Source organism: Caretta caretta, chromosome 6 (genome assembly GCF_965140235.1).
Source record: "Caretta caretta isolate rCarCar2 chromosome 6, rCarCar1.hap1, whole genome shotgun sequence".
Lineage (NCBI taxonomy): Eukaryota > Metazoa > Chordata > Testudines > Cheloniidae > Caretta > Caretta caretta.
In genome coordinates, this window is record NC_134211.1 from 96,666,941 (window position 1) to 96,692,581 (window position 25,641).

Below are 25,641 nucleotides of genomic sequence, written 5' to 3' on the forward strand. Positions count from 1 at the left end.
CTAGTGAAAAAGTTTTTTCCTAATATCCAACCTAGACCTCCCCCACTACAACTTGAAACCATTGCTTCTTGTTCTGTCATCTGCCACCACTGAGAACAGCCTAGCTCCATCCTCTTTAGAAACCCCCTTCAGGTAGTTGAAGGTGCTGTCAAATCCCCCCTCACTCTTCTCTTCTGCAGACTAAATAAGCCCAGTTTCCTCAGCCTCTCCTCATAAGTCATGTGCTCCAGTCCCCTAATAATTTTTGTTGCCCTCCACTGGACTCTCTCCAATTTGTCCACATCCTTTCTGTAGTGGGGGGACCAAAACTGGACACAATACTCCAGATGTGGCCTCACCAGTGCCGAATAGAGGGGAATAATCACTTCCCTAGATCTGCTGGCAATGCTCCTACTAATGCAGCCCAATATGCCGTTAGCCTTCTTGGTAACAAGGGCACACTGTTGACTCATATCCAGCTTCTTGTCCACTGTAATCCCCAGTGCCCTTTTCTGCAGAAGTGCTTAGCAAGTCGGTTCCCAGCCTGTAGCACTGCATGGGATTCTTCCATTCTAAGTGCAGGACTCTGCACTTGTCCTTGTTGAGGCTCATCAGATATATTTTGGCCCAAACCTCCAATTTATCTAGGTCACTCTGGACCCCATCCCTACCCTCCAGCATATCTACCTCTTCCCCCAGTTTATTGTCATCTGCAAACTTGCTGAGGGTGCAATCCATCCCATCATCCAGATCATTAATGAAGATGTTGAACAAAATAAAGATGACATATTGACAGCCCTTGAGAATTAAGTCTTACATTTTTCCATTACCTTGGGGAGGACTTGTGGGGAAGACACAGGTCCCAGAGTCAGGAGCACTGGGATAATGTCCTGATTATGTTATAGACTTTCTAGGTGTCCTTAATCTTTCTCTGTAACAGTAAGGTCTGGCGTTAGTGGATACTGACCCCCTGTTATGTGATAGATCTACAGTGACTTGTACCACAGTCTCTGCTTCAGTTTCCTGATCTGTAAAATAAGGGTGATGATGCCTACTTTACAAAGGCTGTGAAACGAAATCTGTTAATGGCTATACATTGTTTTGGAAGCACAATTATTCTAGCATGGGAAGCAGCAGGACAAACTTCTATCTTTCTACTTTTCCAGTGTATACCTTACTGTACATATAGTACCATAGACTACTCGCCAAATAATATGCTGCATAGCATGAATAATGGTGGCACAATCAACCCTTAATATTTGGCCTTTCTTCTGACCCTGCCAATAAGGGTGTCAAATGTGCGGTGGTTTCCAGTGTGATTACCTGTCTATTAAGCATACTGAAACAACCAAAAACTAACAGAGACATCAAATGGAAATGACTTTCCATTCCTAGCAACCTGGGCTGGGTTTGAACTAGTGACTTACAGATAACAGATTCTGTATTGCATTGTTGCTATGTCTGTTGCTCTTCACACAAACACTATGAAAAAAAAAAAACCCTCCATGGGCACAGTGGGGTCCAAATAACTATTTTCATAACTTTCATAACTTTTAAGGCATAAGCACATATAATACATCAATGTGCTAGTGGGATTCTGATGGCTTCTGAAACATAGAAGGCAGTGAGGACCACGAAAGAGCTCACAAGCTATTTAAAGGGATATTAGCCATATCCTACACAATCCAATATACAGTTCCCCAAGCCACCTAGTCTTACCGCTTTCATAGAATCATAGAATCATAGAATCATAGAATATAAGGGTTGGAAGGGACCCCAGAAGGTCATCTAGTCCAACCCCCTGCTCGAAGCAGGACCAATTCCCAGTTAAATCATCCCAGCCAGGGCTTTCTCAAGCCTGTCCTTAAAAACCTCTAAGGAAGGAGATTCTACCACCTCCCTAGGTAACGCATTCCAGTGTTTCACCACCCTCTTAGTGAAAAAGTTTTTCCTAATATCCAATCTAAACCTCCCCCACTGCAACTTGAGACCATTACTCCTCGTTCTGTCATCTGATACCATTGAGAACAGTCTAGAGCCATCCTCTTTGGAACCCCTTTCAGGTAGTTGAAAGCAGCTATCAAATCCCCCCTCATTCTTCTCTTCTGCAGGCTAAACAATCCCAGCTCCCTCAGCCTCTCCTCATAACTCATGTGTTCCAGACCCCTAATCATTTTTGTTGCCCTTCGCTGGACTCTCTCCAATTTATCCACATCCTTCTTGAAGTGTGGGGCCCAAAACTGGACACAGTACTCCAGATGAGGCCTCACCAATGTCGAATAGAGGGGAACGATCACGTCCCTCGATCTGCTCGCTATGCCCCTACTTATACATCCCAAAATGCCATTGGCCTTCTTGGCAACAAGGGCACACTGCTGACTCATATCCAGCTTCTCGTCCACTGTCACCCCTAGGTCCTTTTCTGCAGAACTGCTGCCTAGCCATTTGGTCCCTAGTCTGTAGCTGTGCATTGGGTTCTTCCGTCCTAAGTGCAGGACCCTGCACTTATCCTTATTGAACCTCATCAGATTTCTTTTGGCCCAATCCTCCAATTTGTCTAGGTCCTTCTGTATCCTATCTCTCCCCTCCAGCGTATCTACCACTCCTCCCAGTTTAGTATCATCCGCAAATTTGCTGAGAGTGCAATCCACACCATCCTCCAGATCATTTATGAAGATATTGAACAAAACCGGCCCCAGGACCGACCCTTGGGGCACTCCACTTGATACCGGCTGCCAACTAGACATGGAGCCATTGATAACTACCCGTTGAGCCCGACAATCTAGCCAGCTTTCTACCCACCTTGTAGTGCATTCATCCAGCCCATACTTCCTTAACTTGCTGACAAGAATACTGTGGGAGACCGTGTCAAAAGCTTTGCTAAAGTCAAGAAACAATACATCCACTGCTTTCCCTTCATCCACAGAACCAGTAATCTCATCATAAAAGGCGATTAGATTAGTCAGGCATGACCTTCCCTTGGTGAATCCATGCTGGCTGTTCCTGATCACTTTCCTCTCATGCAAGTGCTTCAGGATTGATTCTTTGAGGACCTGCTCCATGATTTTTCCAGGGACTGAAGTGAGGCTGACTGGCCTGTAGTTCCCAGGATCCTCCTTCTTCCCTTTTTTAAAGATTGGCACTACATTAGCCTTTTTCCAGTCATCCGGGACTTCCCCGGTTCGCCACGACTTTTCAAAGATAATGGCCAATGGCTCTGCAATCACAGCCGCCAGTTCCTTCAGCACTCTCGGATGCAACTCGTCCGGCCCCATGGACTTGTGCACGTCCAGCTTTTCTAAATAGTCCCTAACCACCTCTATCTCCACAGAGGGCTGTCCATCTCTTCCCCATTTTGTGATGCCCAGCGTAGCAGTCTGGGAGCTGACCTTGTTAGTGAAAACAGAGGCAAAAAAAGCATTGAGTTCATTAGCTTTTTCCACATCCTCTGTCACTAGTTTGCCTCCCTCATTCAGTAAGGGGCCCACACATTCCTTGGCTTTCTTCTTGTTGCCAACATACCTGAAGAAACCCTTCTTGTTACTCTTGACATCTCTGGCTAGCTGCAGCTCCAGGTGCGATTTGGCCCTCCTGATAACATTCCTACATGCCCGAGCAATATTTTTATACTCTTCCCTGGTCATATGTCCAACCTTCCACTTCTTGTAAGCTTCTTTTTTATGTTTAAGATCCGCTAAGATTTCACCATTAAGCCAAGCTGGTCGCCTGCCATATTTACTATTCTTTCGACTCATCGGGATGGTTTGTCCCTGTAACCTCAACAGGGACAAGACATTTCTCTCAAGACATTTCCTTTCCCACTCTAAGTTTGTGGTTAGGGTGTTTGTTTTGTTTTGTTTTGTTCAGGGAGCCAGTTTTGCAGTTCCAGTTTTGTCATCCGCGGATGGTATCACTTTAAGGAGAAAATGCCCTGTGCTCAAAGGCCAGGGAAATGCCAGTGCTAGTTAAAATAAATAAATAAATCACACGCTAGCTGAGAAAAGCTTTCCCTGCCTCCTCTCAGTGGATTCAATGGGCGAGCAAGAAAGAGAGAGAGCAAGCGACAGTGCACACAGCAGTAATAACAATATTCATTTTCCCCAACTCAACTCAGCAATCGCCGTTGCAATTACCAAGATCCATTTCACTGGACTTTATAACTGGGATTGAAATGAAAGAAATTTGAGAATCCCTAATGATGACACAGTCCCCACCCATTGATTTATCATTGCATTCCACCTACTCCAACATTCAGCCTCTGACTTTCAAATTTGCAGCTTATTTTTTCACTGCTCCCCATGTGACTCCTTTACATTTGCTTTATTGTCCGTTAAATACATACACAGAGAGGGAGAAATAAGATTTCAAATCCAATACACTTGGCTTTAGGGTTTTTGTTTGTTTTTGGGCGGGTTGTTTTGTTGCTTTGCTTATTTATCTCTTGTGCCCAGAATGGCTGTCTACAGTGCTTCATTTAATTTAGCATGTCAAACTGCTTCCTTCAAATGAGACTCTTAAGGGTTTTATATCTGATGCTGTTACAAATGCACAATGAGCAATATGGAGCAAAGGAACATAAATGAGAAAGAACGAAAACAGAGGCCGAGCTACAGAACTGCCAAATTGGCTGAATATTTAGTCCCTGTGTTCTGCAAAGAATATGGGCAAATGCTCCACTGTCTAGTTCTTTTTTTCCTGTTAGAAAATCTTCATGGAAAGAAGGAAGGGCAGGCTAGTGGTTAGGGCACAGGACTTAGATTCAAAACACCTGCATTTAATTTCCACCTCAGCAACAGACATCTTGTGAGATCTTGGGAAAATCATTTAGTCTACTCTGTGCCTCATCTGTAAAATGGGGGTTGTATTTCCCTGACTCAGTGGGCTGTTGTTAGGACAAAATACATTAATTATGAGTTACTCTGATGCAGGACTGGGTGGAAAATTGATGCTATATTTATGAGGGCTATATCAAGGGACTGAGGTGAGGCAGCTTGTGCCACCTCTATTCTGGAGTTGTTTTGGGCAGCTCAGCCCTAGTGTAGATTAGAGCAGCCCTAAGGGTGACCCTAAATTGTGCTTCTGTTGCAGTGGATCCTTACGGGATTTGTAGGAGCACAGAATCACCAGGGTCTAAGAACACCTCAGCTGCATTCTCTAATTCACCTGCTGAACACCTATGCCACATCTTCAAATGTTCCTTAGCCTGGGGCTTCCCACAACGAAATTGGGGGGAGGGGAATTAAACCAGCTCTGCAGTCACCACACAGAGCCTCTGGCATCAGATTCCCCAAAGGAGGACTTTTGTCTGCACTGTGGCCTCCTTGCACCACTTAATTAATTTCACCTTTTTTGGGGGGTCCTTTGAAGATCAAAATACTAATGGATTTTCAATAAGCAACTGAAAAATGGTCAATAGCCAGCAAGTCTTTAGTTAAATGGCTAATTCAAAAAAAAAAAAAAAAGGAGTTGAGCTGCTGATCTGTAGTTTCTTCCTTATCCAAAGTAAATGGCCTATGTGGACACAGAGCCAAATGCAGCTCTACCTTTGGTATAAATCACTTTGCACAGGAGTTTGATGGGGTGGTAGGAGTCAGCAGTTACTGTACATTAAAGAATGCACTATGTATGCACTTATTTACAGTAGCCAATTCCTATTCTTTCTTTCTTTCCTTCTTGCTACAAAACCTTGCTTAATGCCAGCTTTAGAAGTTATGTCGAGTATCAATTTCCAGCAAAAACAGAGTGGGGAGTAGAAAGAATCAGTAAATAATCCTGCAAAACTAGTCTGCTTAAACTGATTACTTTGTCATAGTGAGGTGGCTAGTCAAAGGTAGTTTAAAAAGGTATGTTACCAGGCAAGGAAAAAATAACTCTTTCAAAGAGGCAGAGCCATAGCAGAGTGATTGGTCTGTCTTTCAAAACTCATCCCTGTGAGCATTTGGGCTGAGCACCTTGTTCAGGGGAATGAATTTTCAGAAATCCCTGTTGATGCAAAATCTCACTCTTCTTATTTTTTTGTTTTAGAAGCGGGATGCTAAAGGAAATGACCCTGCACGATTTGTAATATCTGACAGCATTGTGTGAAGCAGGCTAAATGTCATGGCTGCAGAGGCAGAGTGATGAGGGGATGAATGTTATTCGCATGAAGGATGGCTACAGATGATCTCATTAATCTTTCATTTTATGGACACTGGTTTCAAAGGCAGACAAAAGTGACTCAGAATGCACAAATGACAGAAAGTCTGGTCTCGGACCACTCAGGGTACAAGCCAGCACAGCAAAGTTTCCTGAAATGTCACACCATGTTATTATCCCTGGCTTGCAAGGGCTCTTCAATTGGTTGCAGGAAGTAGGGCTCACATAGACACAAAGTGAGATGCTCACATTTTATTCCAGGCGAGGAACATTATTGGGTCACCAGCTGCAGCATTCTAGGACTACAAGGTCATTTGAACACTCTGAGAATGGTCCTGCCCAGCACTGGTGCAGAGTGTTACCTGTATAAATGCAGTCAAAAGTAGTGAACAGGGTGCAAAGTGAAACAGAAACTGCTCATGCATTAGTGAAAGCACTGCTGCGTTGATGCCAGGTTACTCCTGTCCAGTAACAGGAATACATCTTAAGGAGCAAAGCACCTTATTAGTATGACTATAGCCCATGTCTCTTCAGATACACACAGTCACCATTCACTCTGCCCCATTTTTCTCCTGGTCTCTTGAAAATGTGTTCACAGGGGGCTTGAGACATACCACTGCTTTGTGGAGGATCAAACCTAGTGCTTAGCCTTACTTGTACTCACATATAGCTCCTACTCACACTTGTGTCAGAGCGCAATAGCCTTGTGCTCCCTGCTGAGCACCTCACAAGGACTTACAGCCTGGGTTCTCACACTTCATTGCACCGTGACCCCCTTCTGACAACAAAAATTACTACATGACCACAGGAGTGGGGGGACCAAAGCCTGAGTCTGCCTGATTTCCACTGCCTTGGGTGGGGGAGCCAAAGCCTGAGCCCCACTGCCCTGGGCAATGTAGGGGTCAAAGCCGGAGCCCAAGGGCTTCAGCCACAGTCAGGGGTCCTGTATCCTGAGCCCCGTCACACAGGACTGAATCCCTCGGGCTTCGGCTTTGGCCCCAGGAAGTGGGGCTCAGGCTTCAGCCCCCAGCCCCAGCAAGTCTAAGCTAGCCCTGCTGACCCCTTTAAAAGGGGGTCGTGACCTACTTTGGGGTCCCGACCCACAGTTTGAGAACTGCTGACTTACAAAATCAGTGCCTGTGTGCACACATAGTGACAATGCTGACAAATTTTACAGACCCCCTTTCCTGAAGATCTACCTCACATAAACTCTGACTTTTACAAAATACAGCTGTCATAAATATAAAGGGAAGGGTTATAACCTTCCTGTATACAGTACTATAAAATCCCTCCTGGCCAGAGGCACAAAATCCTTTTACCTGTAAAGGGTTAAGACGCTCAGGTAAACTGGCTGGCACCTGACCAAAAGGACCAATAAGGGGACAAGATACTTTCAAATCTGTGTGGGGGGTGTGGGGAAGGTTTTGGTCTGTCTGTCCTGTGTGTCTGCTGGACACAGATCAAGGAAGCAAGCAATCCAACTCCATTAAAATTAGTAAGTACTAGCAAGGGAATGCGTTAGCTTATTTTTGTTTTGGCTTGTGATTTTACTCTGTGCTGAGAGGAAGGTGTATTCCTGGTTTTCTTTTTTGTAACTTTAAAGTTTGGCACAGAAGGAAATCCTCTGTGTTTTTGAATCTGATTGCCCTGTAAGATTATCTTCCCTTTTAATTTTACAGAGGTGCTTCTTTTACGTTTTTTCTTTCTAATAAAGTTCTGTTTCTTTTAGAATCTGATTGTGGTTTTTTGTGTGTGTCCTAAAAAAACCCAAGGTTGGTCTGTGCTCATCTTGTTTATTCTCAAGCCTCCCCAAGAAAGGGGGTGTGGGAGCTTGGGGGGATATTAGTGGGGAGTAGGAACTCCAAGTGGTCCTTTCCCTGAGTTTGTCTAAATCACTTGGTGGTGGCGGTGTTACCTAATCCAAGGCACAAATTCTCCCTTCTAATGGAGTTGGATTGCTTGCCTCCTTGATCTGTGTCCAGCATGCACACAGAACAGAGAGACCAAAACCTTCCTCTCTCGCCCCGCTCCAGATTTGAGGGAGGGATTTTATAGTACTGTATACAGGAAGGTTGATACTCTTCCCTTTATATTTATGACGCCCCCCCCCAAATCACAGATAGTGTTGGACAGCCGGTTCCACACTGGCTGTGATTTCTTCCTGGAGCTCTAGGAGAAAACTAGGAACCTATCCTTGCAGCAAAGCCCATTGCCAATCCTGTCTACATATCTATTCAGGGGACACCATCATAGGGCCTAAGCACATCAGCCACACTATCAGAGGCTCGTTCACCTGCACATCTACCAATGTGATATATGCCATCATGTGCCAGCAATGCCCCTCTGCCAAGGAAATTGGCCAAACTGGACAGTCTCTACGTAAAAGAATAAATGGACACAAATCAGACGTCAAGAATTATAACATTCAAAAACCAGTCGGAGAACACTTCAATATCTTTGGTCACTCGATTACAGACCTAAAAGTTGCAATATTATAACAAAAAAACCTTCAAAAACAGACTCCAACGAGAGACGGCTGAATTGGAATTAATTTGCAAACTGGATACAATTAACTTAGGCTTGAATAGAGACTGGGAGTGGATGGGTCGTTACACAAAGGAAAACTATTTCCCCATGTTTATTCTCTCCCCCCTCCCTCTGTTCCTCACACGTTCTTGTCAACTGCTGAGAATGGCCCACCTTGATTATCACTACAAAAGGTCCCCGTTTCTCCCCCACCCCCGCCCCCCACGCTTTCCTGCTGGTAAAGCTCACCTTAAGTGATCAAAGTGATCACTCTCATTACAGTGTGTATGGTAACACCCATTATTTCATGTTCTCTGTGTATATAAATCTCCCCACTGTATTTTCCACTGAATGCATCCGATGAAGTGAGCTGTAGCTCACGAAAGCTTATGCTCAAATAAATTTGTTAGTCTCTAAGGTGCCACAAGTCCTCCTTTTCCTTTTGCGAATACAGACTAACACGGCTTTTACTCTGAAACCTGTCAGAGTTAATAAGACACATGTACCTTTAGATATACTACTGACTATATAAAAACTAACAATATTTTCCACATTTCAAGGACTATTTTAACCAGTTGATTCTGGGAAACTTTCATGGGAGAGTGCATCAGCCACCTTGTTAAAAGCTGCTGAAATGTGTTATATTTCAAAATCAAAATCTTGGAGAGCTAAACTCTACCGAAGATGTTTCTTGTTATTGTCCTTGATGGTATGAAGCCACTTCAGTGCAGCATGGTCGGTTTGTAGTTGTAAATGCCATCCCCAAATGTATGGGTGTAGCTTTTCTAGCGCGTACACAATGGCGTAGTATTCCTTTTCACTGATTGACCAGTGGTTTTCTCTCTCATAAAGTTTCTTGCTGAGAAACACGACAGGATGGAATTCTTGATCCAGTCCTTCTTGCATTAAAACTGCTCCCACACCATGCTCAGATGCATCTGTGGTTACTAGGAATGGTTTGTCAAAGTCTGGGGCCCTTAGCACAGGGTCAGACATGAGTGTCGCTTTAAGCTGGTTAAAGGCCTTCTGACACTCTTCAGTCCACTGAACTGCATTTGGCTGTTTCTGTTTGGTTAGGTCTGTCAGTGGGGCGGCGATTTGGCTGTATTGTGGTTCAAATCACCTGTAATACCTGGCCAACCCTAAGAAGGATTGGACCTGTTTTTTTGACTTTGGGACAGGTCACTTTTGGATAGCATCCACTTTGGCCTATAGGGGGTTGATAGTTCCTTGATGCAGCCGGTGTCCAAGATAAGTCACTCTGTTTAGGCCTGTTTGACACTTTTTAGTCTTAACAGTTAGTCCTGCCTCCCTTATGCACTCAAAGACTTTTTGTAGATGCTCCAGGTGTTCTGCCCATGAATCAGAAAAGATGGCCACATCATCAAGGTAGGTGACTGCAGATTCTCCCAATCCCACTAGGAGACCATCTACAAGTTTTTGGAAGGTGACAGGTGCATTTCGCAGCCTGAAAGGGAGCACATTAAATTCATACAGCCCGAGATGTGTGATGAAGGCTGACCTTTCCTTGGCAGATTCATCCAGCGGTACTTGCCAGTACCCCTTGTTTAAGTCTAAGTAGAGATGAACTGGGCACGTCCCAGTTTCTCCAATAGTTCATCTGTGCGTGGCATTGGATAGTTGGCTGGGGGAGTCACAGCATTTAGCTTATGGTAGTCCATACAAAAGTGTATTTCCCCTATCTGGTTTGGGAACTAGAACCACTGGAGATGCCCATACACCATCTGTAGCATATCCTGGATCTTCCGTTCTATAGCAGTTTTGGTTTGAGGAGACACCCGGTAAGTTTGGGCTCTCATTGGGCGAGCATTACCTGTGTCAATGGAGTGGTATGCCCATTCGGTCCATCCTGGTGTGGCTGAGAACATCGGCGTGATGGGGTGGTACTTAATGCAAGCTTCACAGTGTACTGAACTCTGTAAACAATCCTAGTTAACAACACCTCACGGATAACTGAAAGTGGGCATTGGGAGTCTATAGGTTAATCAGATAGTATTTGAAAACTAAAATCACTCAAGAATTCAGTCCCCAAAATATATAATCTTAACCCCACCCCCAAAAAAAACTAACTAATTTTGGCTTCTAGCTGTGCCACCTTAGACTGTCATTTTGTCAGATCTCCCCAATTAAGCAGGGGAGACCTCAATGGTATTTGAATCAAAGACCCTCAAGGAAAACCCAGCATATTTCAGGACAAGGTATTGATTATTCAATAAACAATGCTCTACCTTGGTGTCATTACTACACAAATAGTGGGAGATAATATTTGTTCTTTCAGTTACACAGGAAAGATATGTTATTAGAGTATCCTTAAGTTTCTTTACTGTGGCATCTATACCACCCCAAAAATACTGAGCAGCCACTCCACCTCCCCAAAAGATACAGAGCAGCACTCACATGTGATTGAGGAAGCAGTGTCATGCCTACAGTGTATGTTCAACCTATGAGAAGTTTTTAGATGATGTAACGCCTCCATCATGTATATCTGTACTTAGATGAGGGTTTCCTACTGGCAATGTTGGGTTGGTGCAGCTCTGGAATAAGCGAGGACATTTCTTTTTGTAGTTGAACTAAGCTTCTTAATATAACAATTGTTATTCTTTTGAGTGTGCGGTCAGACCTTCTATGTCTATTACTCCAAACACTGTATTTACTTGGAGCCAGCTTGTATCTATTCCTTGCATGGGTATGCAGCGTGGGAGGAAGATGGCAGGAATCATCTCCCGCTTCTGCAGCTTGTGTAAGGAACATATACAACACTGAGATTGCAGAAACATTCCTTGTTCTTCAAAATATATTGTGGCATGCCTTATTGCCAGCAGGGAACTGAGGCCGACATCCTCAAAGGTATTTAGGCACCTATCTACCTCTTTAGGCACTAAGTCCAGCATTTATGCTTCAGTGACATTTTCAAAACCACCACTCTGCTGCTACCTAAACCAATAAGCACATCCTGCTGATCAGCATCCTCAAAGCCACCTAAGCCCGGACACTGCCCCATCGCTAATGAGCAGCTTAGAGCCCTCGCTCAAGCTGAATACCCAGAGGCCCCAAAGCAGGATTCTCAAACCAGGGAGGGGAATGCCTATCTCATCTGGGGACCCGATTAGGGAGGCCACTCATGAATCCCCAGAATACCAGACCTTTCAATACTTCTTGAAATGCGTGGGCCCTCCCAGCCAACATGACCTTGCATGCACTGTGTGAGATCACGCCAGTGGGGGTAAGTTAGTGCACAATACAAAATGGCATCTCCCGTTCAATACTAGACAAAACCAAATCCAGTTTGGTCTCAGTACTGGACGGGGGAAAACCTTAGAAAAGCAAGACGATCTTAAACTTGGACAAATGGCCTGCCTAGGCCAAATCCTGTTAGCATTCTTTGAGCATGCCTAAGACCAGATACCATTTACACCCAGTTAGAGCAGGATGGCTGGAGCCAGGCCACCTGTTGGTAGGGGGCAGAACAGTATTCACACAAAAGACATTCAACGAGAGCACGATAGAGGTATCAAGTGTGAGCAGGAGACACACACATACACAGAATGATAGTTTCAGATGCCAACACATGGGCTCCCTAAGGAGCTGACTGGACTCAGGTGCCTAACTCCAGCTGGAGGTTTGTGGCTGAGGATCCCCAAAGAGGGAGGCTCCTAACTTTGGCTTGTCAGTCAGGTGTACCTGGTTAGTCATTTAGGCAACAAAGCCCCATTCCTCTCCTGGACCCTCTCCTCTGCATTACACTCCTGGCTAGCTTATGTGGTACCTTAGGTTCCTGCTCAGCCTGCTGGCTTGTGAGGATCCCTTTCTTAGGTGCCTAAGTCACCCTATGCTGTGTATGGGGAGCTTAGGTACCTAGCTTGGGGGCTGAGGACACCACTAAGTGGCAGGTCACTTAGGAGCTAGGCATTCCAATGCTTAGCAGAGCAACATCTAAGTACCTTTAAGGATCTGGACCTAAGAGACCAGACTCCTCATTCTCCCACTGTTTTCTTGAACAAGTCACTAACTTTTTTGCACCTCCATTTCCTGTAAAATAGGTAGGCAATACTGCACTGGCATCCCATTGGGATTGCAAATTTCAGCTAGTAAGTATTTGTAAAGCGCTTGGAGAGCATTGGCTGTGAGAAGCTATATAAGTGCTATTTATTGCTATTATGGTCTATACATCTCCATTCATGCACATACTAACTCCTACTAACATAAATTGCAAATTATATGTAATAAAATGAGAATGGCTTCCCCCATATATTTTATTATTTGTTTCCTCCAGAAGGTTTCAAGTGACTTACCCAAGCCCAAGGTCTATACAATTTATAGGTGTCATGCTTTTATCTCCCTTTCCAAAATACTTTAAATTATTTTATGGATAGAACACCAGTCACTTTTACCCCTAGACTAAATGTGTTAAACTTTCAGGCCTTATATAATTAAGGAAATTTGCATCAGTGTAACAATGTTGATGTGGTTACAGTGGTTCAAATCCTTAATAAGGACATAATGTATTGGCAGAAAGCAGGGTTTACATTCAGAGCAGCTTAATCTGCTAGCATAGTCAAGCCTTAGTAGCACATCACCAGTAGAAGTTTCCACGGATGAAATCCTGCACTTAGGACGGAAGAATCCCATGCACCGCTACAGACTAGAGACCGAATGGCAAGGCAGCAGTTCTGCAGAAAAGGACATAGGGGTTATAGTGGATGAGAAGCTGGATATGAGTCAACAGTGTGCCCTTGTTGCCAAGAAGGCTAACGGCATTTTGGGCTGTATAAGTAGGGGCATTGCCAGCAGATAGAGGGACGTGATTGTTCCCCTTTATTTGACATTGGTGAGGCCTCATCTGGAGTATTGTGTCCAGTTTGGGCCTCACACTATAAGAAGGATGTGGAAAAATTGGAAAGCGTCCAGCGGAGGGCAACAAACATGATTAGGGGACTGGAACACATGACTTATGAGGAGAGGCTGAGGGAACTGGGATTGTTTAGTCTGCAGAAGAGAAGAATGAGGGGGGATTTGGTAGCTGCTTTCAACTACCTCAAAGGGGGTTCCAAAGAGGATGGATCTAGACTGTTCTCAGTGGTGGCAGATGACAAAACAAGAAGCAATGGTTTCAAGTTGTAGTGGGGAAGGTTTAGGTCGGATATTAGGAAAAACTTTTTCACTAGGAGAGTGGTGAAGCACTGGAATGGATTACCTAGGGAGGTGGTGGAATCTCCTTCCTCTGAGGTTTTTAAGGTCAGGCTTGACAAAGCCCTGACTGGGATGATTTATCTGGGGATTGGTTCTGTTTTGAGAAGGGAGTTGGACTAGATGACCTCCTCAGGTCCCTTCCAATCCTGATATTCTATGATTCTAAGGCCGGGATGTCAGCATTTGGCCCTTTGTCATCAGTAATTTTAAAGTAGAGCAACTCAGGATGTTCACTCACAAAAGTTTCTTATGGACTCAATGCTCAGGCAAACCTTTCATCTACCAGCAGTTACCAGCATCAATACAGCATTGTGCCAAGTGATTTTCAAGAACTGAACATTCTTTTCCTGTGAAGCTATAAAGTGAAAATGAGATTGATGAAATGTGATAGACAGTCAGAGAAAAGGATTTGCAGATCAACCAACCAATTCATAAGCACTCTGTCTCTCTCTCTCTTACTCTCTCTCTCACACACACACACAGACTCATATACACACACACACACACACAGATGTGGGTTTTTTTTCTGTGTTGCACTTGCTAAATTACAGAACTATATGTCATGTGCTCTTAGAATCAAAGAGTTTATTATAAGATAAATGTCTGAAACCTCTATCCCTCTCTCTTTCTCTCTTGCAATGTTTTAAAAAAGGATGATTAGCAAATGAATTAAGTACTGTACAGATGTTTAAAATACATTTTGTTGTCAAAACTTCTGCATGGCAATAATAATAGCTCATTTAATATCATATCTGTCAGCGTGCTTTGTGTGTTATATAATGATTTGGTATTTTGAGTGGGAAGACTCTGTGTGTGTGCACGCATGTGCATATGTGTGAGAGAAGGAGAGAGAGAGAGAGATCTCTGGATTTGTAGCCAAGTGGGTACAAGTGGAGAGAAGCCCCTGCATCCAATTAACTCCTTTTAAATCTGTGGGATTTTTGACAGGTTTCAGAGCACATCTATTCAACTTTTGATGATGAAAATGCATGAAAAATCACACCACAAGTCAGTGGAAAATTAAAACGTTAGCAGCATGAAATGTAAGAAAACAGTCAGAAGAAGATCTTGAGTCATCATCTCATCTTATGTAGGATTTTTTTGTTGACTGTGGGGTAAGGTTAAGGCCCGTACCGGTGTCTGCTTGGGACAACAGGAGAGGGCATACACCATTCTAAAACTCATATCTATGCAGGGGAAATCAAATGACAGTCTGCAACTCCATCTCGGGCTAGGATCACACCAACTCTCATAAATTAAGCAGGATGAAGCCTAGCGAAGAGGAGATCTCTGTGACATTGCACTCCATATGCTTTATGAATATATGCTTGGAATGTGAATATAATGTAACTGGAATATGCTTTATGCAAAAGGTCTCTGTAAGGTATCATTACAAAGCTTATAATCTACTGAATGTGTTCATCCTATTTCTATGTATGCATCATTCTTGTATCTAAAACGAGAAATATGAAGTTAACTCTGAGATCCTATTGTAATTATGCAAGGTGTGGGACATTGATGGTGGTTTAGAATCTTGATGGCACCCATTGACTAGGACAATTGGCTGTAAATGGCTCTGTTTACCTTCAAGCCTTCCTCTGTAATGGGTAATGAAGAATGAGGTCTCACAGGACATGTGACCAGGTTACATGGTACTGAAATTCATCTTAAATCTGGTGCTTTTCCATTTAGCACCCAGAGAGTGGGGACCCAGAGAGACAAAAGATTCCCGCCTTATGCCAAAGATATAAAAGGGGGTGGAACAGAACAAAGGGGGGCCCAGTCATGTGAAATCCCCTGCTTTTCACCTAAGATGCTTGTTGGAACTAATAAGAACAGTACCAGGGAAAGGATTGGGCCCAGTCTAAGAAGGAGTCTAGTCTGTGAAAGAAGCGAATTGGAACATCTCTGCGGGCGAGGGTTACCTGTATTCAGCTTCTTAAATGTATTACGCTTAGACTTGCGTGTTTTGTTTGATTTTGCTTGGTAACTTACTTTGTTCTGCTGTTATTACTTGAAACCACTTAAATCCTACTTTTTACACCTAATAAAATCACTTTTGTTTCTTAATTAACCCAGAGTAAGTGATTAATATCTGGGGCAGCAAACTGCTGTGCATATCTCTGTATCCGCGTTATAGAGGGTGAACAATTTATGAGTTTATCCTGTATAAACTTTATACAGAGTAAAACTGATTTATTTGGGGTTTGGATCCCATTGGGAACTGGATGTCTGGGTGCTGGAAATAAGTGACTTGCTGAGCAGTTTTTGGTTAAAGTCTTCAGCTTTGGGGGCATGGACCAGACCCGAGTCTGTGTTGCAGTAGGCAAGCGTGTCTGGCTCAACAAGGCAGGTTTCTGGAGTCCCAAGCTAGCAGTGGAAAACGGGATTCGATTTAATTCCAGCATGTCAGGTGATAGGCCCAAGGCGGTCTCTGTGACCAAACCCATCAAAGTGTCATCAAGGAAAACTCAGTGTAATGCTGGAATAATGAGGTGATTATTAATAATGAGGTGGGTGATTTAATAGGTAGCACCATTCTCCTGAGGAAGGACTAAACCAGTGCCCCACCTCTCTGTTATTGGAGGTGCCATCATTCAGATGAAACACAAAATCAAGTTTCTGACCACCTATGATCACTAAAGATCCCATGGACCATTATGCAAGAAGAGTAGTATTACACTTAAAACAAATTAGTCAATGTTTAATAACCTTCCTGAGCGGCAGTTGGGGATAATCAATACTTATTTGTATGTTACTACAAAACAACAATAAATCAATAAAATCTCTCTCCCTCACATTCACACACTTGTCTTATTAGATGAAAGCTGCTCAGAGCAGGACCAAATCATTGTTTATATTTTTATAGAGCCTGGCACAATGGAGCCTAGATCTTGACTGAATCCTCAGGCACTATTGTAATAAAACTGTTATATAATAACATCAATATTAAGCATCATAATAATCACTGAAAACTTCCTTCCCTCATCTGACTCTAGTTCAGAAACTCATTGGCATAGTGCAGGTTTCAGGCAGACCAGAATAAAGTCAATAATCTTTGGAACCCTACAATTTCTACTGCTACCAAAATTAGCTTATCTAGCAAAGTGCTTTGCACATGTTCCTCAGGAATTGCCAGAATGTAGCCCGATTCTGACCTTGATCCCTTTTCTCCAGACATCCCCATTATGATGGAGGCTGCAGGGTTGGCAGAGAGGTCACTGTGGTGGTCTTACTCCATCAAAGAATTCTTTGTCACAGGATAAGCTGGCTGAAGGGAATATTAAGCCAAAAGATGAATGCAAAATTACCTTGAGGGCATCAAGATTTGGACCTCTGATTTACCCTGGTGTAAGTGGGATCATAATGAGGTGCCAAAACTCTACATCTTGTGGTCTAGAGGACATTACTATAAGATGGTTGCATAGTTTATAAGACTGATGGTATTCAAAGAGTAGTTGGTATTCACTGTTAAACTAGGAGGATGTATCTAGTGGGGTCCCTCAGAGGTCTCTCCTAGGTCTGGTTCTATTCAATAATTTCATTAATGACTTGGATAATAGAGTGGAGAGTATGCTTATAAAAATTATGGATGACACCAAGCTGGGAGAGGTTACAAGAGCTTTGGAGGACAGGAATAGAATTTGAAATGATCTTGATATATTGGATAATTGGTCTGAAATCAGCAAAACAAAATGCAATTAAGACAGGTGCAAGTACTACACATGGGAAAGAAAAATCGCATCCAAAAACAAAAAATGGGGAATAAATGGCTAGGAAGTAGTTCTGCAGAAAAGGTTCTGGAGATTTTAATGGATCACAAATTGAATATGACCCAACAATGTTATTCAGTTGCAAAATAAAGCTAATATCATTCTTGGGTATATTAACAGGAATGTCATGTGTAAGACATGGGAGGTAATTGTTCTGCTCTGCTCAGAGCTGGAGTATTGTGTACAGTTTGGGATGCTTCATTTTTAAGTGACATAAATGAATTGGAAAGAGTTCAGAGGAGAGCAACAAAAAGTTTAGGAAAATGATCTGTGAGGAAAAGTTTAAAAACTACTAGGCATGTTTAGTCTTGAGGAAAAAAGACTGACGGGGGACCTGATAACAGTCTTCAAATATTTTAATGGCTGTTATAAAGAGGATTATGATCAATTGTTCTCCATGTCTACAGAAGTTAGGACAAGAAGTAATCAGTTTAATCTGCAGAAAGGGGGATTTAGGTTAGATGTTAAGATTTTTTTTTTTTAACAATTAGAATAGTTAAGTGCTGGAATATGTTATGAAGGGAGGTTGTGGAATCTCCATCACTGGAGGTTTTTAAGAACAAGTTAGACAAATACCTGTCAGGGATGGTGTAGGTGTATTTGGTTTTGCCTCTGCACAGGTGGATAGACTAGATGATTTCTCATGGTCCCTTGCAGTCTTACATTTCTATGATTCTATGAGCTTTCAGAGCCTTGGTTAGTAACTAGGCTGTGCAGTAGGCAGTTCAAGCCTTCTGATCAGCTCATTATCTTTCACCTGTTCTACCAGATGTAGGGGTTGTATGTGCAACACATTAAAATCCTGGCTTCCCCAAAGCTGCAGTTTTACTCCTTTACATAATTTGTACCTTGGCACTAAAAAAATATATATATATATTATAATAAATGAAGTGCTGCTTTCAACATTTCAGACATGGAGAATTCTTTTTTTTTTATCCTGTTTGGCTTTAATTTGACTTTCAGACGTGCAAAAATCCATCTCCCTTAGAAGTTAGTCAAACTATTAATTTTGTTGCAAAGACAACAGAGAACAGTAAAACGGTTTCACGAAGCCAGACAGCTTAAACTAATTAGATGGCTGTTTTGACAGGCGGTTTAATATAGAATAAATGCTGCAGAGAATGGCTACAGAGTTGTGTTTGATGAGTGTGTTTGTGTGTGCAGGTGAAAATTTGACTGCAAGGGGGGCGATGATGGGTCTGTGTCCATAAAGCATTTTTCAAAAACCTGCAGCTGCTCCATGTTTGTAGATTTGTTTCAATTAATGTTGTCAGATATATTGACTCAAGTGAACACTTACACCTGGAAGACAGTGACAGAGGGACATTTACAAGGATACATGAAGTGATTCATCAGGGAGCATGGGATGTGCTCTTTACAAGGGGAAGTAGGCCTTTTAGGAAATTGATAAACATATTAGGAACCAGAGGAGAAGTAGGGATACTGGAGTTCTATTCATGATCACAAAAGGTCTGGGTCCTGCATGAACCCTTCTGAGATGGGTTAATAATCCTTCCATTTCAAACGGAACATTGACAGTGCTCACTAGCCACCAAAAGGTACTCATTACTTTGGAGGACTGAGTTCAAAGATTAGCATTGTGGCCCTTCATTTAACAGTCTCTCCCCCTCCTCATGTACAAAGCATAGAATCCCAAACAAGTGTTTTTGTTTTTTTTTCTAGTGGCTGCTCACCTATCCATGCAACTAGTGCTTCTCCTGCCACATGAACTCCAAGGATAGGGGTTCCACAGTGCAAACATAACCTTTGTTCATTGTGTGCTGAGCATCCCTCTCTGTGCTTGACCCAGGGAGGATATATGTGAATCTGCTACAGTTGCTATCTTGGAGGCTAGCTCAGAAACCACTGAAGTCAAAATGGGCCTATCAACTTTAGTGTGCCTTGGATAAGATCCTTATGTAAGCGGGGGAATAGTCTCGCTCTTGTGGGGAACTTTCCAGGCTTCTGCACTACCCCGGTGAAGTGGGCTAACAAAAGGATCTGAGTCCTCGCTCCCACTTCCTTTACCCAGTGGCCTCCCTGCCCTTGAGGACTCCCCTTCCACTCTCCTGTCTGGCAGAGTCCTTATAACCCCAACAAGGCTGGGCCCAGAATTCCTGGGGGACTCAACCCCCAACCCTGCTGTGGTCACCTAAGGAGGGGCCAGGGTGTCCCCACTCCAGGGTACTCTGTCAGCACTGGGCACTTCTCTGACCCACTGACCATTACATACAAGTTAAAGCAAATGCAAGTTATTTAATCAACAATTAAATTTAAAAAGAATAAGGGAAAATGAGAAAGTTTAAAGGAAACACATCAGCCTGCCCTATGGCAGGGATCATCACAAATACTGTCTCGGAATGTCAGGGCAGTTCACAGTCTGTTCCTTGTAAGTCCCAGGCCTTCTTCTCCAGCCCTAGCTGTGCTGCAGGGATGCTGTGGGTTGGACACTTGCTCTGGTGGTGGCCACATGTTCTCAGACTCTAAGTGGTAGGACCCTTCTTCCCAGTGTTGCCCCCGCCCTGTCGGGGTTATGATCCAAGCCTGGCAATATGCTAGAATGGTCTCTGCTTCCCTTCTACAGTTACAGTAGTAAAAGAGACAGTGTTACCTAATGGATAAAACACTAGATTGGAATCTAAGAAGGTGGAGGAAGTCCTATTTCCAGCTCTGCTGCTATTTTGGGGAAGTTTCTGGGCAAGTCACTTCAACCTCTCTGTGTCACCATTCTCCCATGTGTGAAATGAGGATAATGATACTTTCCTCCTTCATAAAGCACTTTGAGATCTATTGATAGTATAAGAGCTCGGTGCTATTGGGAGACGAATTCTGGACTGATTGAAATCAATGGAAAATCTGCTATTGACATTAAACAGCATCCTTATGTGCAGACCTTACATCAGGGATTGGCAACCTTTGGCCTGCGGCCTGCCAGGGTAAGCCCCCCGGCAGGCTGGGCCGGTTTGTTTACCTGCCGCGTCTGCAGGTTCAGTTGATCGCAGCTCCCACTGGCCACGGTCTGAGGTTCCATGGCCAGTGGGAGCTGCGGTTGTCCGAACCTGCAGAGGCGTCAGGTAAACAAACTGACCCAGCCCACCAAGGGCCTTACTCTGGCGTGCCGTGTGCCAAAGATTGCTGATCCCTGCCTTACAGATTTGTTTGATAAGCTAGATAAATCTTTTACCAAGTTATTAGTGAAATGGCTATATATATATATAAATTATATTGGTTCTTGAGAAATCTGTTGAATTGGCCATCCAGAGAATTGAAGTCCCAGGGGCAGAAATAGTCCAACAGCAGTGCAGGCTTCCCCTCGAATACGCCTATATCTTAATGGTGCTGAGCCTTTAGAACCACCTCATGGTGCCATAGGGTTCAAGTCTCCTTAGCCTATTCAGTACTTGGCCTCTAGTCAGACGCTCCCGATAAGGTTGTGCATTTTAATGGTTACTTTTGGGTTATGGACACTTGTCTACTAGGTATGGGGCTGAGACCCATTCATTTATTTAATGTAGGACACCCAATGTCTGCCAGATGGTAATAATTTTCAGTGTCGACTTGATTTGGACTTCTGATTAAAATGTGATGGGATTTGATCACATCATAAATATACCTGATCCCTGTAGTCCACAACTAAAACTTGATTTAAGTATTTGTAGCATTTTATACTTAACTGATAAATGTTTTATATGCATCCTTTACAAGAGAGACAGTCTTAAATACAGAAAAAATCAATGACTTGTCACTCTGTTTGGGAAGTGAACATCTTTTATGTGTAACTGTTCAAATAGAGCTTGATCCTACTGCCATTGAGGTGAATAGTAATGCTCCCTTCACTCCAGTAGTACAGGATCAGGTCCATAGTGGATAATGAACTTTATCCCAGAAAGAGTGTACATGCTGGTCTCAGAGGCTAAAAACTGGCAATAAGCATTAATGACATTCCATTTGCTATTCAAACCCCAGCACTTAAAATGTAATCACAATAAGAATTGGGCAAACAAAACAAAAATCATATGGGTAAAAGAACAAAGAGAGAGAAAAATAGAAATAGGCCCTATGAAAAAAAGGATAGTAAAGTCTCCATGCAATACTATAAGTCTCTTCTGCCATTTGGATGTTCTTGATTTGCATGCACACATAAAGCTATCAGGTTTTTATAACTATGTCTGAATATTTTGTTCTAGGTGTGCGTATTTGTCATTCTCCGCAATACCAGACTGCCATTTGGATTTCCTCCAAGACATTTCAACTTTTTTTTCCCCCTTGAGTATCTGTCCATGAGGATCAAAATCATCTGTATTTAGAGACAAACTTCCATGCTCTTTTCATGGTGGGAGGCAGCGTCTATTTTTCATTCGCTGCTGTGAGACCTTTAGAGCAAATCCATTTCCTCAAAACCCTTAGAAAAAATGTCAGAAGGAATTTTGCACTGTATAGTGGGAATAAGAATCAAAGTTTTGCCTTCAGCTTTGCTGATCACACACACAAACACAAAACACCATCATGCTAACCAACCCAGCTACTCACTTCCATTATAATGACTTAAGTCCAGGGAACTATGTAGTCTACTTCAGTGTCTGAATGGAAAACATGGGCTCTGTATATCATTCAACCTAGGCTGGTGCAAAGGGGCTGGAAAGCAGATGTAAACCTCCCACAAGGGGAGGGCACAAGGACTCTTTTTGCTTGATGCAGAGCCATCTCCATCAGCTCTGTACCAGCTTTGCAGGAGCACTGGGTCCGGGGGATGGAGCATTTTAATATAAGCCAAGGATGGGGCTAAAGTGGTATATGAGGGAGAGAGGGAGCCTGGTCAGTGCAGAGCTGCACCACAGCAATTTTTCACCCTGGCAGCAGTCCACAGTTGCCACTGCAACTGAGGCAGCAAGTAAGAGTGCATCTTTGTCTCCAATGCATCTCTGCCCGCACCGAAAAAGAGACAAGTCTGGTCACATGGAAGCATGCAGTAAGCACCCAATCCTGTGAGATGCTGACTGGCTTCAGCTATTCAGCAGGAGTGGAAGAGTCGGGACACATCACAGACCTGAACTCTAACTTCATAAAGAGAAGAAAAGGAGTACTTGTGGCACCTTAGAGACTAAACAATTTATTTGAGCATAAGCTTTTGTGAGCTACAGCTCACTTCATCGGATGCATACTGTGGAAAATACAGAAGATGCTTTTATACATACAAACCATGAAAAAATGGGTGTTTACTACTACAAAAGGTTTTCTCTCCCCCCACCCCACTCTCCTGCTGATAATAGCTTATCTAAAGTGATCACTCTCCTTACAATGTGTATGATAATCAAGGTGGGCCATTTACAGCACAAATCCAGGGTTTAACAAGAACGTCTGAGGAACGGAGAAGGGGTAGGAAAAAACAAGGGGAAATAGGTTACCTTGCATAATGACTTAGCCACTCCCAGTCTCTATTCAAGCCTAAGTTAATAGTATCCAATTTGCAAATGAATTCCAATTCAACAGTCTCTCGCTGGAGTCTGGTTTAGAAGTTTTTCTGTTGTAATATCGCAACTTTCATGTCTGTAATCGCGTGACCAGAGAGATTGAAGTGTTCTCCGACTGGTTTATGAATGTTATAATTCTTGACATCTGATTTGTGTCCATTTATTCTTTTACATAGAGACTGTCCAGTTTGACCAATGTACATGGCAGAGGGGCATTGCTGGAACATGATGGCATATATCACATTGGTAGATGTGCAGGTGAACGAGCCTCTGATAGTGTGGCTGATGTTATTAGGCCCTGTGATGGTGTCCCCTGAATAGATATGTGGGCACAGTTGGCAACGGGCTTTGTTGCAAGGATAGGTTCCTGGGTTAGTGGTTCTGTTGTGTGGTATGTGGTTGTTGGTGAGTATTCGCTTCAGGTTGGGGGGCTGTCTGTAGGCAAGGACTGACCTGTCTCCTAAGATTTGTGAAGGTGTTGGGTCATCCTTCAGGATAGGTTGTAGATCCTTAATAATGCATTGGAGGGGTTTTGGTTGGGGGCTGAAGGTGACGACCAGTGGCGTTCTGTTATTTTCTTTGTTAGGCCTGTCCCATAGTAGGTGACTTCTGGGAACTCTTCTGGCCCTATCAATCTGTTTCTTCACTTCTGCAGGTGGGTATTGTAGTTGTAAGAATGCTTGATAGAGATCTTGTAGGTGTTTGTCTCTGTCTGAGGGGTTGGAGCAAATGTGGTTGTATCACAGAGCGTGGCTGTAGACAATGGATCATGTGGTGTGGTCTGGATGAAAGCTGGAGGCATGTAGGTAGGAATAGCGGTCAGTAGGTTTCCGGTATAGGGTGGTGTTTATGTGACCATCATTTATTAGCACTGTAGTGTCCAGGAAGTGGATCTCTTGTGTGGACTGGTCCAGGCTGAGGTTGATGGTGGGATGGAAATTGTTGAAATCATGGTGGAATTCCTCAAGGGCTTCTTTTCCATGGGTCCAGATGATGAGGATGTCATCAATATAGCGCAAGTAGAGTAGGGGCGTTAGGGGACGACAGCTGAGGAAGCGTTGTTCTAAGTCAGCCATAAAAATGTTGGCATACTGTGGGGTCATGCGGGTACCCATAGCAGTGCCGCTGATTTGAAGGTATACATTGTCCCCAAATGTAAAATAGTTATGGGTAAGGACAAAGTCACAAAGTTAGCCGTGATTCAGAAAAGAAACTTCTCCTTATGGGGTAAATCCTGCCCCAACCTCTATGATTGCAGGCTTATTTGGCAGAAGGAACAGCATGATTTTGGGTGGGCAGGAGTCCTTCAGAACCTTGGCACACAGGCATGTAAGAAAGATGTGGAGACAAGGATGGGGCCAGAGGACTTTCTGGTAAGAGGAAGTTTGGCGAATTATTTCCTTCTCTCAGTGTAGCAAACTGCACAGAGTGAAACTCAGGCTGGGTGCTGCTGCCCAGGCTTTGGGCCTTAATCAAGTAAAGATTTCATGGTTTCTCTGCTATTTTCTCCTTTCAGGCACAACAGAGCGACTCCATATTGTGTTCGGTTCTCCATATCTGCTTGTCTCACAGCTCCAACCCTGACCTATTAGAGGAGATCTAAATCAAAAAGGCATTTAAAAATTTTGCCTTCACAAAACATCCTATCCAAAACAGGTGACCAGATGTCCTCATATATAGATACTTCTATAAATCACATGGGATTGCACTTGTGAAATTCATTTAATAATTTTCATTTCGTATTACAGGGCCATAGCCACTCTATAGTTAAAACTGATGACACATTCCCATTACAAGCTGGGTTTTCACCAAGTCTGTAAACTTACAAATCACTCCTGAGTGAAACCTGTTCCCCTGGTATTTAACATTCCCTATCTTAACTTCTTGGAGTTCTGGACATAAAATAAGAAAGGAACGGTGTTTCATGTCCCTATCTTTGACTTTTTGTTTTTTAAAAAACCCTAACTTTTGTTTTCATTTTGGCTCCTTTTTTGGCTCGGCCTGCAAACTCCAGATTTATTTTGTTGGCCTTTGTGAGTGTCTCTTAGTATTTTTGGAATGATGAGGTGTAAGAAATATGAAGATACAAAGTGTTCTTTTTACATCTGTACAAAGCAACAGTTGAAAGATTAAAAAAAAATATAATCCCAAAATACTTTGGGGTTGATTCTTACTTACATAAAGGCCCCTTTACACAACTCTGGCAGTGGGAAGGGACCCTAATGACCACATATAAATGAATTTTTTTGCCCAATTGTAGGGCCCTGTATGCTGCCAGAGTTATGTAAATGAGACCTATTATAGCTGAATTCTGTATTTTATGTTTGTTTGGAAATCTTTACTGCACATGCCGGGCCTCACGTTTTGACTTCTCTGGGACTGCTCATGGACTAAGGAACCAGCCAATATGGGTAAACATGTCAGAATCTGGCCCTGAATCAGCCAAAATGAAAACAACAATAGACATCCAACAAATTATTTCCAGAAAAGAAGCAAATAAGGGAAGAAAGTCAAGATTGGATGGGTGTTCTAAACTGTGTGGAGTG